The 17570-nt window shown below is 37.3% G+C and overlaps 1 protein-coding gene across 4 annotated transcripts in view; it reads right to left on the bottom strand.

The window, feature by feature from the left end:
• Positions 1 to 17570, bottom strand: part of CHST9 (carbohydrate sulfotransferase 9) — a 236358-nt gene that overhangs the window by 175899 nt on the left and 42889 nt on the right. The gene's annotated exons all lie outside the window — the stretch shown is intronic.

Below are 17570 nucleotides of genomic sequence, written 5' to 3'. Positions count from 1 at the left end.
TTGAGGAGAAGCTGAGGTTTTCTTCCTCTAACAACCCAGAGAAGTGAGTGCAGATGTGTAGATGCTCTTATCCTTGAGGCAGGATTGTCACTACTTTAGCTTTCTGTGTATTATAATTACTGAAGAGCAAGTGTTTCAGCATACTTAAAATGAACGAATCAGATACATTTATCATAGAATGTTTGAAAATTGATTTACTTTCCTGAACTGCTCAGAAATTTTGCTTTTGCTGAGATATGGTAAGAGTGGGCTTTTCCCGCCTGTTAAATGAAACAACCTTAATAAAAATTCTGTTCCTACAACTTCAGTAAGAGCCTTTGTCTTATATTAAAGCTATACAATATTGTATTCTATTGTGCGTAAAACTCTATTCAAAGCTACATTGAATACAAATGCAGTTACAAAGAGCATTAAAAGTTAATGAAAATCAGCCTGGTATATGCAGAACAATAAAAAAAAGTTGAAGAAAAGAGTAATTATGTTATGCTAGTTACAGTTTAGACTTAGGTAATTAATCTGAATTTGAAATTTAAATCATTTCTCCTCCCTCTTTGATACAATTATCCATTAGACTTACTAATGCACATTTTTCATGTCAAGCTAGTAAGAACTCCAAAATGAAGAGGTGAGGCTGCAAGAGAAAAGGGAGTAAAGGCAAATTTGATGCACGTGACAGCAAAAGAATATAGGAAAACATCAACTTTTATTGCACAATCGATCACTAAAAATGTGCAGGAGTGCCAAGCTATCTTTATATGGTTATAATAATACAAAGGAAATAGATATGAACCTAATACATCTCCAGTTTGACTACTCAAGGAAAAAAATACTGAAAAAACAAAAAGAGCTCTAAGTGAATGAAAATATCAGCGTTTTAGAACCAAAAGGCAACTTGAACATCCTCTATCATAACTTCCTTGTGTTTTAAGTCAGGAGACACATCGAGGTGGGCTGAGGGCCTTGGCCAAAGCTACACAGCTACTTAGTGGGCATTCCCTTGATGCTAACCAACGATTATTTCCCTCTCCAAAACATACGTCTATCAGAAAATAACAGACGAGTAGAGATCAGGTGAAGTTCTTCCATTAGACATATTTCTTGGAATCCCCAGTGTGGGGATTCTGCCAGTTGCTGAGTATGTTTATTCCAGTTATGAGTCCTGGAATTGGGGAAATAGCTACAGGTGGGGTTGGGGATGATCTACTCACTGTTAGACAGACCTGAGCTAAGAACTCCACTGATTACCTGATCCCTCAAGCCCCTACTCTGATGGTCTTATTTGGATCTCCTGAAATTAGGGTCGATTCAGATCCAGTGTCCATTAATCCCTGAAAGTCTGATTATTTCCTATTCCCCAGTGCACAGTCACTCTGTAAAAGGCCATCATATTTAGTAGTGTCTTGCTGAGTCTTTTAGAATTATGTTGGGTTTTTAAAAATAGAAATTTACATTTATAGGAAAAGATTGTCCATAATACCATAAAGATAGAAAGAACATCATGTCCTGGGCTTAGTTAAATTCTACAGAAACAGAACAAAAAGAGGGAGAATTCTAGCAAGGACTAAGAGGTAATGGGGAGAGATGTCAAAAACAAGGGAAGATTTACTCCTTTCCCCAGGACACCAGTATTGCTCTTGAGCAGTCTTGCTCCAAAGCAGACATAAATATTGTGGCAACAGAAAAGACCATTTTTATGCACTGACATCAAGAATGTGATCTGTTAGGATCTGACACGATAGCCAGAGTCTGGCCACGAGGCTATTTGTTGAGAACCACCACCACCACAGAAAAACCTGGATCTGTGTGTTTCAGGTGGGTCCACGCAGAGGAAATACTATTCTGTCACGTTTTTACAAACCCTGCTTTCAGGATTCCTCTCTCTTCTCTACAGTCCTTGGCCATCAGTGACTCTCATGAATATTCAGAGAATACAAATGTGGATAGATGTATGCCCTTATGAAGTTATACGAACCTTACAAGGAAGCTTTCTGGAAGGAATGGCAACACAATTGTTTGAAGTTAATATAATGATTCACGTAGCAGTGCTACTCACTGTACATACACAAAAATATAATAACCCAAAGGGTCCCCAAAGTAAAAACTGAATAAATGAATATTTAAGAATTCCAGATGCTAAAAATACACTTGAGATCTCATTTTCTTCTTAATCAGAAATTGCTTCAGGGAAGAAGGCTCTTTGCCTCCTGGAATCCAACATCAGCCAAGTTAACTTGGCATCTTGGCAGAAATCAAGGATAATCTGACTCTTGCCAATTGTAAACAGAGAGCATGAAATTTAAATATAAAAGATATTGAGGAGAAAAGCTGCCTACCTGTTGCTGTGAATGTAAAAAGCTTATGCTATTTAAATTTCCATGGGTATTGCCATCACAGAATTTGAATTTGTTCAGATTTTTTCAAATGCACACCTCCCATTACAAGCTCAATCTAGTTAATACAAAGCAGTTCAAAAGAATGAGAAACAAAATTAAAATATATTAAATTTCTCCATTGCCACAAGTTTTCCATTTAAGTACATTACCATTTTGCCATCGATTCTAGATTACTTACAACTCTTTATAGCTCTTCCCAAAACACAGCATCTTACTTTTTGGGTATGGGATTTCAGGTTGCAGTTAATATCTTTTTCCTTAGCTTTAGGTTTTCAGAAATACCTTTGATCCAAGGCAAACTGGGAGTCTCTACCTAATTTTCTGCCAGTGGTTCAGTGAATGGACTTCTGATTTCTGTTGATTATTGAATTGCTTCTGGGGATGGATCTAAAATACAGGCACTGACCCTTAATGTCAATCATAAAATTCTGAGTCCAAATTCGGAGGCAATTTCATTGTTTACTGTGTATTTCTGGCAGCGTGATCATAAGCAGCCTGACTGCTTTATGGATTTGTCTCTCTCCCGAGCAAACTTAAAAGACGGCTTAGTAAAACCCACATTGGTTTGAGTATATGAAGGCTGGACTGCTATTCTTGTTTCTTCTGCTACTAGACATTCTTGGGCTTTCTGCATCTGAAGAATCGTTTTAAAACTGAGAATTTTTCTTAGTGTTACTAAATATGCCCTTCTTAGCTAATTATAATACAACGGGTCATGTAGAAAACACTTGAGAATATCTTATGTTAAAAATAATTTCTATTTTTAAGTATATTTCATATGATAAGAAATGCAAAATTGTGTGAGCCTAATTTATATGCACTAATAATTCATAATAAATTGGTTATAAAAGTCATTTGAAACCTGTTCTGAGGACCATGAAATATATAAATATTTATGTCTATTGTTTTTCATCCATAACTAACTATTAATTGTGACTTTACTCATGTAGTACATGATAAGCATTCTGGAATTCTACATTTATCATTGTGACATTTTTATTGAGAGTATATTTAAGCATTTCCACAAGTACTGTGTGCTCAGTACGCAGCTACATCTTGGGAAGCTGGATATTTTGCCTTTGTAGTACTTTCTTTTTTAATACTTCTGAACCATTTTTAATGCCAATTTCTGGCCTTCTCAATTTTAGAAAAATTAATGAGGAAAATTCTATCTCCATTACGATTCTTTACTGAATATGTAGCCAGGAGCCACCCACATACCAGTTAAATGTTATTAGAAAAAAAGAAAATAGTATCTTCACAGGATGTATTTTGTCCTTTCTCTGAGATGGGTCCAAACAAATGGGAAACTTCCTGAGATGATAGCTGTCAATGTCAACTCTGCCCCCACGTTCTTCTTCATTGGCTTTTAAAAATCACTGATACTGTGTACATAATTTTGCACTGTGGGCCACACAGATGGACTACTCAAGTGAGCTTAAAATGTTCTGGAAAACAAAGAAATGTCAGAAGGGTAACTGAGAAAATAAGAGAAGTAAGGGTTCTGAGTAAAAGAAGTTAATAACTAACCTATAAAATAAATTGTTTTTTATTACAGAGGTAAACGAGAAAATTATATTGCACTAAAATTTAACTACATTATTACTAAAATACTACATGATAAAGAAGTTTTGCAAAAGTATGTCGACATGATAGAACACAATTATGCATTTTTCTTTCCATGAAATTAGATGGTGGATTCTCATAGACACTGATATAAATCACTTTCATGGTTATGCAAATTGGGAGGCTGACATATATGACATATATGCACCTAAGAGAAAAGGCAAATACCTGTATTTCTTTTCCAAAATTTCTAACTTAATATTTTCAAATTGAGTTAGCAAGATCTTAACTATCATGGCAAAAGTAAGCATGTGCTAGGCCCAGGGGACACCATGGTGAAGTGGCCTGTTAGTTGCTCCCTCATAGATCTCATGGCCTGATAGGTTGAGGGGTGGTGAGTATATCAACAAATACTCCAAATTCACCATAATGAGTGTTCTAAGAGGGAAGCATAGGCAGGGCAACTTAAACATCTGAGGCACAGAAAATGTTTGTAGAAGCACCTATAGAAGCCTAGGATTGAGAAACCCAATGGCCAGTTCAGGGAACTGGAAGAAATATAGTACAGCTAGATGGCAAGTGCACCACGAGCAATGTGGCCAGAAATGAGCCTGGAAGTTAAGTAGAGGTCATATCATAAGGGCCTTGACAACCAAATTATGGAGCTTACGTATGTCTCAAGAGCCATTGGGGTGGGGCAGTGGGCAAGAAGAGCTTCATGCAGAAAGAGGGAAGAGGAAAATAGAGACATTAAATGGCAATAAGATCTTTAAGTGGGGCAACTACCTCTGTAGTGATACAGGACAGACTTTGGAGAAAAATGATGAGTTTAGCTTTGTACTTACTGTGTTTAAGGAATATGTGGGGACACTCAATGGGTATACAGATGCCTGGGAAGCAGATGGTGCTATAAGAAACTATAAGGATCAGGTTTCTATGGATGGGATCACACTAGGAAAGCATATCGAATGGGAAGAGGGTTGAGGGTAGAACTAGGGGCAACATCATCATTTAAGGGATGAGGAAAGGAAACAAAATAGTCTGCAGAGGGAACTGAAAATGCAAGCAGAGAAGAGAAGGAAAACTGGAAGAGTTTGTCCTCATGGACATCAACGATGGTGGCATTTAAGAGGCTTCTAGTATTAGTGCTGCAGAGAGCTAAGATGAGGACTGGGAAGGACTTATTGGATTTTATGGTGGACAAATTACTGGGGGGAAGAGAACCAGTGGTTGATGAGGATACAGTGCAATAAGTTGGGGAGGGTGAGTAGAGAGTAATACAGTGGAGATGGTGGTTACTCAAAGTTCTTTTAAGATATTACAGGGGAGGAAATGGATAAATTGGGGTAAGAGGAAAGGTGGTTGAAAGAATTGGATATTTGAGCTGTACTATTTTTAGGTAGGTGAGATTGAACCATGTATTAACACAGATACGATAAAGTGATAGAGAAAAAGATGACGATACAGGAGAAGGGAAGAAATAGAAGATGGGCAAGACCACCAAGGAAGCAGATCACTTGGGAGACAAAATATGAGTGGGAGGATGAGGGGGATGAGGAAGAAGATGGAAGAGAAGGAGGAAGTAGTAGCTGAGACAAGAGAAAGATTTGGGGTTGAACTAAGAATGGTTGTATTTTGTTAGAAGGAAACTCTGAAAGTTTTCTTTGATGCTCTCTTTTCTGTGAAGTAGGAGGAGAGGTGATCTGCAGAGACATGGGGGAGCAGATGTGCTTGGGTCACTGAGGAGGAAGTAACATTCCAGAAATTGTCTCTGGAAAACAGGAGAGAAAAAGCTCAATAGGGAAATATGGGATTGCCAGACAACATTAAGAGCCTGTCAATTTATCCTGGTACCAATCTGTCTCGTGTAATTTTCTATCACAGTCTATAGTTGCCAGATATAAAAACACACAGCCAAACTCATCTTGAGGGATAACACCATGAAATGTAATACTTTGTGAAACAGTTAGTTTATGAGGCTTCTTCATGACCTGAGCAAAACATTCCCACAAGCATATTCCAAAACCAGTGACCTCAAGAAGAGTACATTTTTTCCCCCAACACCCTGAGCCTACAAAAGTGGGTGGGACTGGGCAATGCACATAGCTATACTAACTACTGGGAAGCTACAACTGCATTAATATGGTAATCATTAATGAATTGTTTTCTGGGTTACATATATAACTCTATGTGACTGTTTAGTATGATTAGTCACCAAAAGTTGTTTAATTCTCCAGAAGAAGCAAAATGAAATATCTAGAGCCACAAAGCTCCTCAACAGACCTAAAAGGTTATGACCACACCAAAGATTGATACATTGTGAGTCCCAGATAAACAGTCAGCTTCCTGTCTCTGGCATCGCTCCCTCATGTCTTTTCATTTAACTCTTTATTGGGTCTCCTAGTTCCAGGCACTGGTCCTGACCCTCAGTGGCCTGCCAGTTGGGAAGGTAGACGTGAAAGCAAATGTTTACAACCCAGGCTGACTCACGTGTGAGAGATAGAGCTAAAAAGTTGAGAATTGGCAAGGGGAGACTAGTGATTAATTCGTCTGTTGGATTAGCATGAAAATACTTATTTTCCATCCCATATATAAAACTCAATATGATTTTTGGTAGTCTGTGACTCGGGGAAACATAACAGAGAGAACACTTAATGAATACTAAGGTTCTTCTTTTTAAAAACAAACCATATTTTCTTTTTTAAGTTTTATTCCTCTTTAATCTGTGAACTGGATACCATGAAATTTCTCACCAAACCTCTTAGTTACTTAATTTACTCTTGAAAGGCATGTTTGAAAAAGAAAATCACAGAGTAAGTTGTTCCCAAAGACATTGGTTCTGTACTGTTGAACTTTCTTGAAGTCTGGGGCTGTTGCAATAGTAAATTCTTTTCTACAGATTTTTCAACTGGAGAACAGAAATCATATCCTTGCCTGTGGTGATGCATCCGGTTTCTAGACTTCTCAAGTGGGTTTTGAAATCCTATGTTCAAACTGCTTTAGGAAACAACCAATAATTCAAAAGTGTCCTGAATCCTGTTGTATCTCAAGGGGAAGGGAAGAGGAAGGGGAGCCAGGAGGAAGGGAAGGGAAAGAGTATTGTGGGGGAAAACAGGCAGTTATCAGGAATCATGTTTGAGTGCCAGTTTTGTTACTTTTTGGTTATGCAAATTTAAGCCTTTCAGTTGCTCCTCTGTCAAAGGAGGAGGCTGGGCCTTGATGATGCTTTGGCATTTGGAAGAGTTAATTTTTATTAGGAAACTTAGAGAATTTGGACTAAATGGTATTACATACCAAATCAACACTCACTAACAGGAGCTAACTTGGCTATCATCATGAATTATTTAGTGAGTGAGGTCATTACACTCACACTCAAAGTCCACCAAAATGACTTGGTAATTATTTTAATCGATTCTCAATGAACTGTTAATTACTTCACTGGCATGCCAATAAAGCAAGAAGCACTATGAGAGCAGGTTCAGTGCTTTATATTCGTTATATTTCCATCCATAAATCTGAACGGAAATCTGTATATCCAAATAAATATTTCTGTATCCATTTTACCAGGTTTCTTATTAAATACTTGCAGTGTTTTAAGGAGTCCTAATTTTGATCTGTGTGAGCAGAGAAGAAGATGTAATATGGAATCACAGAATCTTGAAGCTGATGTTTATTCTAAAGAACATGCAATAAGACCCCTGACAGAAATTCTCAAACATGTGAACAAAGATATTATACAAGAATGCTCTTAGCAGAATTTTGTGTGATAGCAAAAAATGAGAAGCAACTTTAATGCACATCAATTGGACAAATATATTGCAGCATATTGTTATAGTGAAACATTATGTAGCAGCTAGGTGAATGAGTTAGAGTTACATATATCAATATAAATAAATCTCAAAAACCTAATGTTGACTGAAAAAACAAGTTGCAAAAGGGTATATACAGATACACCTTTTACAAAAGGCTAAAAATAAAAAAATAAATAAAAAAGAATACACATAAGTGTTAAAAAACCATAGAGACATACACAGGAATGTGGTGATCAAATTTATGTTTGATCGTGGTTACCTGAGGAGAAAAAGGAAGAAGGTGTGGCAATCAAAGAAAAGAAACCAGAATAAAGAGATTAATCAACATGTTCAAGGACACAAAACAAGCTAGAAGTTATTAGCTAGAGTTCAGTGCTTTCTACTACAAAATACTACCTCCAAAATGGAGAGCTCCTGAAACTGTATTTGTCAATATCTCCTTCTTGAAATGAGGCCTGGTTGGGACCCTCACAAAAGAGGTCTTGCAATGTCTATGGCCTCACCTCTCCCTGCCCTGCTAGGGCTAAACAACTGATCAACCCCTCCCTGAGGTTTGAGCTTGGAATGTCTGCTGTTCCAGTTTCCTGCTTTAGAAAATTACCCTGAAACTCATGCTTGCTTACTGCTCACAATACCCCATGCTTACTGATCACAATCTCCATGGCCTAGCATTCTTTCCAGCCTACTGTCATTACTGCTCCTGGGTTGATGACCTCATTGGAGAGCCACATGGCTATAGGAAAGGCTCCCACGCAGACTCCCGGAACCATCATGTAGCCTCTGGAGGAATGCCCAGATTTTCCTTTAAATACCCCAAACCATAGTGAGAATGGTAAGGCCGTTTTTGAAGGTGTTAACCCGCTGCCTTTTCAGACCACCAGTGCTCTGATAATAAATGCTTATTCTAGGACCCAACTCCTGTGTTGATCTATTGGCTAAAGCAGTGCAGGCAGCATGAACCCCGGACTCGTTTGGCTTCCGGTTTCATTCTGACACAATGATATAACCACAGGGAATTTAACATGATAAGGAATCCTAAAAGATGATTTTATACAATTCCTCATTCAATTTTCAAATTTTCCTAACAACATGTCTGCTAAATGACGATCCAGCCTTTGTTACAAACAATGCCTAGCAAAGGAAAAAGAAACCTCTCCGGGTAACACATTCCTAACCTCAGGAAGACAGCTCAGGATATCCCTTCCAAACCAATCACTGTAACTTCTGAAAAATCCAGCCTCATCTGCCTTCTTTTGCTTTAGAAAGTTGAGCTCATCTTTTGGTGTGGGTTGACATACTTAGCAAAGATGTACTGAGGAACTACTCAGTGCCAGGCACTGTGCTAGGTGCTGGGGCACAGCAGTGAACAAGGCAGCATCTTGTGCCATGGTGTAAAATGAACCAAAAACACTGAAGGAAGATTGTTCTGTGCCACTGCACCCTTACCTTACTCTAAGAGATGAATAAAGCTAAGGGGGTCCTTTATTACAAGGTTCCTCTAAGCGGGAGTGATCCCGTGCTGTGGAAGATGGCTGCTTTAATGAGGGTAGGAAAGAAAATTCAGATATGAGAGCCAGACTACATTTGTTAGGACGATTGGGTTGCAGGTGCTACAAACCCAATATGAACCTGTAGGGGTTCAGAATATGTCACCCCAAACATGCCACTTTGGCATGTTGATTATTTGGAATTAAAGGTACTTGAGAAACAGATAGTGGGAGAAAGACACTCTGACCCTCCTTTGTGCCCCTGAAAAGGAGATAAATTTCCCCTGTGAAAGATTCCCTCCCTGTACCGGGAGACAGAAGGCATCCTTATCATTAAAGACAGGTATTTCAGTGCCCAGGCTACATAAACAAACCTTGTTACTTCTTTACCAATTTGCTATCCTAAGCCCAAACCCCTTTGTCTTGTAGATTCTTCAAAAACTTATTGTTTCTTTGTCTAAAAGGTATAAAACCTTCTTACCTTGGTCACTTCTTTGAGTCTTGTCTTTTTATGGGGCCCCATTAGGTATGGGATTAGTTTTTATCCTGTTAATCTGTATTTTGTTGATTTAATTGTTAGACCTGGCAAAGAAGCAAGAAGGGACACTTTTTCGGCCCCAACAACCCATCTTACATACACTAGTTAGGAACATACTGAAACTTGGGTGACGCTGGTATAGGAACCCAAATGCTTATTCTCTCCACAGCCCTGCCCTCTCCTCCCAACTGCTTTTCTCTTCTCTCTCTCCAACCTTGTATCTTTAGCTGCTCTGGCCCATGAGGTCCGAAACAGTTACATAAGATTCTGAGTTTTGCATCATATAGTACAGGCACTCGGGACCATTCTCCTGGTGTTGAAAACCAAAATCCCAAGAAAGGGAATCATTTACGATGCTTAAATCAGCCACCCATTCCTGGACTAATAATTCACTGTGATCAGCGATGTGTGGTGTACTATGAATGACTGGCTGAGCATTAGCCAGGTGCCTGCTAATGGCCCAAATGAAGGGCTCCATTGTAATATGGTGCTTTCTGCTACAACTCAGTAGATGGTGTGGGAAAGGAGTAGTAGCATCCCCTCAAAAAAAAGTGGAGGCAGAGGGTGGAACCCTGAAGAAGAGCGAGCGCAGAGCTGAAGCAGTAGCATTATTGCTTACATGTGCTCAAAACATATTTATAGAGCAAATGCATTCAATTTGTTACTAGATTTTTAAAAATCTATATTGATTGGATTAACTCTGTAGCAAAGCTTGGCCACTGAACATTATTCAATGTCAAAAGATTTCAAGCAACGTTGACATCCATTACTCTACTTGTGGTATGGCTTTAGTAGTACGGGGTAAACTCAGGGGCCAGCACCCAGAAATACGGGAGACTAAGAAAGCTAGGATAATTAAAACAGAGTCCATGAGTAAAAAGAATTACTGAATCTGCAGGGCACTAGAGGTACATAGTGAGGATTGAAATCAGAACCTGGTAGTGTGTGTGTGGGGGGGAAATGGAGTTACAACAGTGACCAACTACGAGTTCTCTGCCCTCGGGAAGCTTACATGTTATTGAGAGAGGTAGACTATATGTGAATAAACAAAAAGGGATTACAAACAGAAATAAGTGCCATGAATTTTAAGAAATAAAACAGGTGCCAGGAGAGAAAACATCAGAAGATATCTACATAGGATATTGAGGGAGAAGGATACTAAAACTGTACTTTGACGGTTACAGCCAAGGAAAATCTGTTCCAGGAAGAGAGAACAGCTAATTAAAGGCCCTGAAATGAGAAGAATCAAGTAAAAGGAAGAAGGTATATGGTGGTGTCCAGAGGTAGGCAGAAGGAGCACGCGTTCATTTGATTAAAAAATGGTTGCCACCCTCCTCAAAATCAGAGGGAGTGACTCAAATGAGTGACTTTTTAAAGAAAAGCAATTTTATTTTTCTGAGTTTATGATTGACAATAAGCGTCAAGTCCTTCCATGTTACAAGTGGCTTTGCTCCAGTTTAGATATATAAAGGTCCCCTGGGAGAAAATAGGATTTCAATTCAGCAACATCATAATCAGAATGAACAGCCTGATTTTAGAGACAAAGAATATACTTTTTCATCAGAGAGGCACAAAAGAAAAGAATTATGCCAATCCAGTCTAGAAGCAAAACTTTATATGCCACAAAATATACTTCGTTTGAAAAAAAGCAAGATGAAATCTCCTAAGAAAAACCAAAGCACAGAGGCCAGTTTGCTTGTGAGGTTTTGAAGCTATTGCTTGAGAAAAAGCAATAAGGTGGCTTTACTTTTCCTGAAATAAGAACCTTGTTGCTACTGCCTTTCACTTTCATACAAACACAGGAGGTTTAAAATATAACCCAGGCCTACTGGTGTTTATTGTGTTTTTGGAAAAGAAGAAAATCAACAGTAGCCATCTATTTTGGCTATCTTGCCATTGCATGTAAGATTTGAATAGAACCCTGACATACAGAAAGTTTACATCACTGACTAAAAGGAGCATACTTTTTGGGTCAAGTATATCCAGGATTAGAGTCCTGTAGAGCCTGGATTGGTGAAAATGAGTTTTGAAAAGGTGGTACTATAGCTAATGTGATTCTTGCATATGCTAGCTATGGATATAAGACCTGAAACCATAAAACTCCTAGAAGAAAACATGCTTGGAAAGCTTCTTGAGGTAGGTCTTAACAATGATTTTTTTGAATCCGACACTATAAACAAAAGCAACAAAATAAAAAATAAATAAATGGGACTATATCAAACTAAAAATCTTCTCCACGGCCAAGGAAAACATCAACAAAATGTAAAGGCAACCTACTGAGTGGGAGAAAATATTTGCAAATCATGTATCTAATAAAGGGCTAATACCCAAAATACATAAAGAAGTTAATTCATACTGCTCAATAGCAAAAAAAACAAACAATTAGATTTAAAACTTAGACAGATGATCTGAATAGATATTTTTCCAAAAAAGACATACAAATGGCCAATTGGTACATTAAAAAATGCTCTACATAATTAATTATTAGGAAAATGCAAATCAAAACCACAATGAGATATCATTTCACACTTTAGAATGGCTATTTCTAGAAAGACTAGAAATAATAAATGTTGGTGAGGATGTGGAGAAAAGGGAACCATTGTTCGCTGTTGGTGGTTTTGTAAATTGGTGCAACTACTATGAAGAATAATGTGGAGGTTCTTCAAAAAATTAAAAATAGAATTACCATGTGTTCCAGCAATTCTACCTCTGGGTATTTATCTGATGAAATGAAAACACTACCTAGAAAAGATATATGTAACCCCATGTTCATTGCAGCATTACTTACAATAGCCAAGATATAGAAACAACCTAAATGATTATAAATGGATAGAGAAATTGTGGTATATGCACAATGGAATGTTATTTAGCAATAAAAAAGAATGAAATCTTGCCATTTGTGACAAACTATATGGTATTATAACGAAGTGAAATAAGTCAGTCAGAGAAAGATAAATACTGCGTGTTCTCTCTTATATGTGGAATCTTAAAATAAAATTAAAAAAATTAAAAAATCAAGCTCATAGATACCAAGAACAGATTGGTGTTTTCCAGAGGCAGGTGGTAGGGGATGGGAGAAATGGGTGAACTATTTTTGTTTTTGTTTTTAGTTTAAATACATTAATTTATTTAAAAATAAAATAATAAAAATTATTGGCCTTTAATAAAAATTTCCAGAAGTTTAGATAGATTTTTATAATGTAGGATAAATTCAGGGCACAATTTTAGTTGAGACTAAACTTGATCCTGGAAAATTTCAAGAAAAGAAATAACATAAGTTATTCAGCGGGATCTGTTTGATTTTCACTACTTTGCATATTTAAAATTGTGTACATAACTCTTCACTACTTGATAGGGGATTTTATTAGATATCTGCATTTCTAACAGGTTTCATACAAGAATAGAATACATTCTATTTTAAAAGGAGTATAGAGTAAGCGTTATGGGGCAGAGGAGAGTGACCTGGCTTGTCTTTTCATGAAATGGTTAAAGAAAATCTGGATTGTTGTTCACCACGAAAATGATCAGGCCATGCTATGGAAGAGCAGTGAGACTCATACAGCGCCAGGATTACAACTAAGACCACTAAGCACAAGGAGGCGAGTTCTGGCTTAAAATACGGAGCTTTCCAAGCAGGTGGCTGTAGAGCTGAGTGGATGCCTTGGTGAGTTGTAGATTCTTTGTCTCCAGAAATATTCCAACACAGTCTATGTAGCCATTTGGCTGGAAAACCAGCTGAGGCATTGTCCACCTGTACAACAATGCTATTGAGCACCTACCAACTACATGTTCCACGCTGTGGAATGGGGGAACACCGAGATAAGTGAGACAATCAAGATCTCTGTCCTCATGTAGTTTGTAAGACAGTAATGGATGAAGGCAGTAAACAAATAATTAAATCAATAGATAATTAAACAAGGCGAGTGCTGATTATGATCATTTCTCTGATGAACATAAATAAGATTGGGGGACGGGGGGTGTGACTAATTGACTGTGGGGGTGATCCAAGTAGGTGGCATTGGAACTAAGCCCTGACAGTTAAGAGCTGGGAGAAAAGCACCTCACTTTCTGAAACTATGAGTATGCTGACTTGGCAAAGGGTGTGGTTTGACAGAAGAGAGGGGCCAAGCCAGAAGCATCGCGAGAGAACGGAGGACGAGGCTGTGGTGGCAGGCAGCAGTTAAGCCCCACACATCTTTATGCATCCCAGAGAAAAATTTTTGTTAAAGAGAATGAGATATCACTGAAAAGTTTTAATCGGGAATGATGTGTTTGGATGTAAAGTTTTTTATAAATAGGTGGTGTAGATGATTCTTTTCTAAAGCTGAGGTTCTGTTATGATTAGGTCTTAACCCTATCTTACTGCACATACAAAACAGTTATGTACCACTCCTTTTGCTATTTGTTCTATTTAATAGTAGCTGGGGGAGGGGGAAGACCCATTCTTGTTATTTATCCTGAATTGACCCTCCTCATTAGTGCCTCTTTCTCATAGATACATCTGTTCCTCTCTGAGCTGGTCCTCTGAGCTGCTAATCCTGCCCCCACCCCTACACTACTCCTTCTAGTTCTATCTGGTCAGCCATTTCATCACTGAAAACTGATTGGGCTCTTTCTCCTGGCTCCCACTCATTATTTTGCCTCATAATGGAGCGTCTGTCTCCTTTCTGTCACAATGGACTGTCCTTTTGTACCAATGACTTGGCCTGGACTCAAGACCATTTTCTCTTACAATCCATGAGACTATAGTCTCCTTGAGAGCAGGGATTATATCTGGTCCTCTATTGTATCTCTGTATTCCAGTTTTGGCACCTCTGATCTTTAAGTCTCTAAGAAATACTGATGAATGAATGAATACTCTGACCTTGGGCAGCTTGTTTGGACATAAAATCCTCCTGGACACTGGCTCTCCTCTCTGCACTCAATCCTATCATTCTCCTTCCAGCTTCTACATTGCAAAACACAATGGCTCAGTGCCAGTTAGATTCTCCCAACTAATTTAACCAGAGCTGGAACCGAGCCCTTTTTTTTTTTTTTTTCACCTCTCTTAATCAGTCAAGGCATAAGCTTTGGATTGTTTTCCTGAATTGTGGCTGAGTCTTAATTGTCATAAGTCCGAAAAAGCAAGTCTGCAGATGCCCTGCATCATTTCTAGGATAGCAATAACAGTTTACATTCTTTGGGCACTACTGCTTGCCAAACCCCATGTTAAGTGCTTTGCAGGCATTGTCTCCTTTAATCCTTACTGCAAACTTATTTGGAAAACATTAATATCCCCATTTTACAGATGAGGAAATAAGGCTTAGAGACGCCAATTCGCCCAGGGTCACACAGCTAACAAGCAGATCTGAAATTTTCAATATTTCTCTGAATGTAAAACTTATACCCTTAACAACTAGGGAAAAAAGTGTACAAAATAAAATTCATAATAATACATCACATACTGAAAATGAGCACAAAGAAATGCATACATTAATTGATAATGGTATTGAAAAATGGATGTCATTATGGAATTCTTTGCTGTATAATTAGATAGAATTTAGTTTCTCTGTCACACATTTTTTCTCTTCACCTCCAAAATATCTTGTGTATTCATAATATGAATTATGCATATCAGACCATTAAATTTATTTTTGGGAATCCTAAAGCATTTTAACAGAAGAACCTAAGAAAATTAGTCAGGCATAGAAAATAGCCCATATCTTATGAGATTTTAAAGGCCTCAAATAAAAGGTATGAAAAGAACTTAAGAATTCTTATATACAACTGATATATATAGAGATCAAATCCATTTCAGATTTTAAAAATCTGCTGTTTTTATGGAAGGTCTTAGGAACCAAAACCAACTCATCTTCCAAGGTTTTTTTAAGTGACAGTTCTAAAGTAACCAATTTTTAACTTAACATCAAAGCCCACATTTGAATATTATCAGATTTAAAAAGAGACTATTTTTTAAAATGCCTGATGCTCCTAATGTTACTTGAAACACATACAAAATACATACATACCTGGCTACCTAGAAAACAACGCAATTACAACTCAGGGCACTAACCTGGTTTAAAGGCAAAACTCCAGCTGGAAATCTTTTTGAAGAATAATAAACCTTTCCTTCAGTAAAACAGTTATCTAAAGGAATCCTGGTTCTAATGTTTATACTCACTGGCATGAATAGATTGTGATCTACTATATAATTCATTTAAGATACAATGAGAATCAGAGAAAATGCTTCTAGCAGATTACAAATAAAAATTAAGAGAATAAATGGTAAATATTTTATCACCTCATCTTAACTTGGGAAAATAATTACCCAACTTGGAAAAATTATGAACTCAATTAAGAATCCAACTTGCAGAACAGGTTGCACATCTATGAACTTGTGAATAGCTTAGGTTTACCAAGTCAGTGATTTTAAAACATCTGTACAGATACTTTGGCATTTATTTTATGTTTATCTTATCTACTCTTTTAGTTAGGAGGCTCTTTTAGGGCTCATGAAAAACAGGAAACCCTGGGCAGGGGTCATACTTTGAAAACTTTTACCTTTGTACCTTAGGGCGAGTCACTTAAAGTTTCTAAGTCTCAGTTGTTTCACTTGTAGTCTAGGGGGAAATAGGGTAGAAGCATGGACTTTGCAGCTGCACAACCTGTGGTCAAATCCTAGATTTCCCTCTATAACTGGGTCTATACAAGTGAGGCCCTAGATAAATTCCTTATTTGCCAGAGCCTCAGTTTCCTCGTCTATAAACTTAGAATATCACATCTACCGTGTTTCCCTGAAAATAAGACTTAGCTGGAAAATCAGCTCTAATGCATCTTTTGAAGCAAAAATTAATATAAGACCCGGTCTTATTTTACTATAATGTAAGACCCGGCCTTATATAATATAATATAATATGAGACCGGGTCTTATATTAATTTTTGCTCCAGAAGACGCATTAGAGCGGATTGTGCGGCTAGGTCTTATTTTTGGGGAAACACGGTAGTAAGATCATGAAGACTGGAGAAAATATATATAAACAGTACTTATTAAGCTTTTAATAAATTGTAGCTACCAATGCTTGTGAACACATTTTGTAAACTGCATTACGTATGTAAAGCACTATTATATAACTTGACTGTTTCTTCAGATAATCATGTAGTTTCTTACTGACATGACTAAATCATAACATTTCTCCATTAGTCTGTATATATTAATATATTCTCTTTTGTATATTGGAAACTTGTGATACTTTTCTGGTGAAATTTGTCATGAGACTATATCAGCCAATGTCCCAATAATGAGATCTCTGAGTTTGTTCTCCTTTGCTGCTGCGTTCCAGTCTGTAGTCTGCAGTGAGTTTTCAATCTATTCATTCATTCTTTTATTCACTCATTCAACAAACACCTACTGAAGGCTTACTTTGTGACAAAATCTATGTTAAGAGCTGTATTGCAGAAGGAATTAGCCTGTATATTTTACTGCAGATGGTTTCATTAAATATTACATTATTATGATAAGTTATTGCAGTAATACAGAAAACTTAAAAAATATTATAGTTTATGCCAATTGTAATGGGAATTAAGAATAACTTTTGACAATATGTCACATATTCTCTAGAAAATAATTATATGCAGCCTCTGTTCCCACGGGTTGCTATATAAATGAAATAAATCCAAAGTATCTATGAGGATTAACCAAGGAAAGGTATTTGAAAACGGAAACAACTTTTAAAATGATCATATTTCTGACTCAATATTGAATTACCTTTCACAATTGATTCTTAAGGGCTTTATA

This window comes from Rhinolophus sinicus, linkage group LG09 (genome assembly GCF_036562045.2).
Source record: "Rhinolophus sinicus isolate RSC01 linkage group LG09, ASM3656204v1, whole genome shotgun sequence".
NCBI classification, from domain to species: domain Eukaryota; kingdom Metazoa; phylum Chordata; class Mammalia; order Chiroptera; family Rhinolophidae; genus Rhinolophus; species Rhinolophus sinicus.
This window is presented reverse-complemented; position numbering and strand designations above follow the sequence as displayed.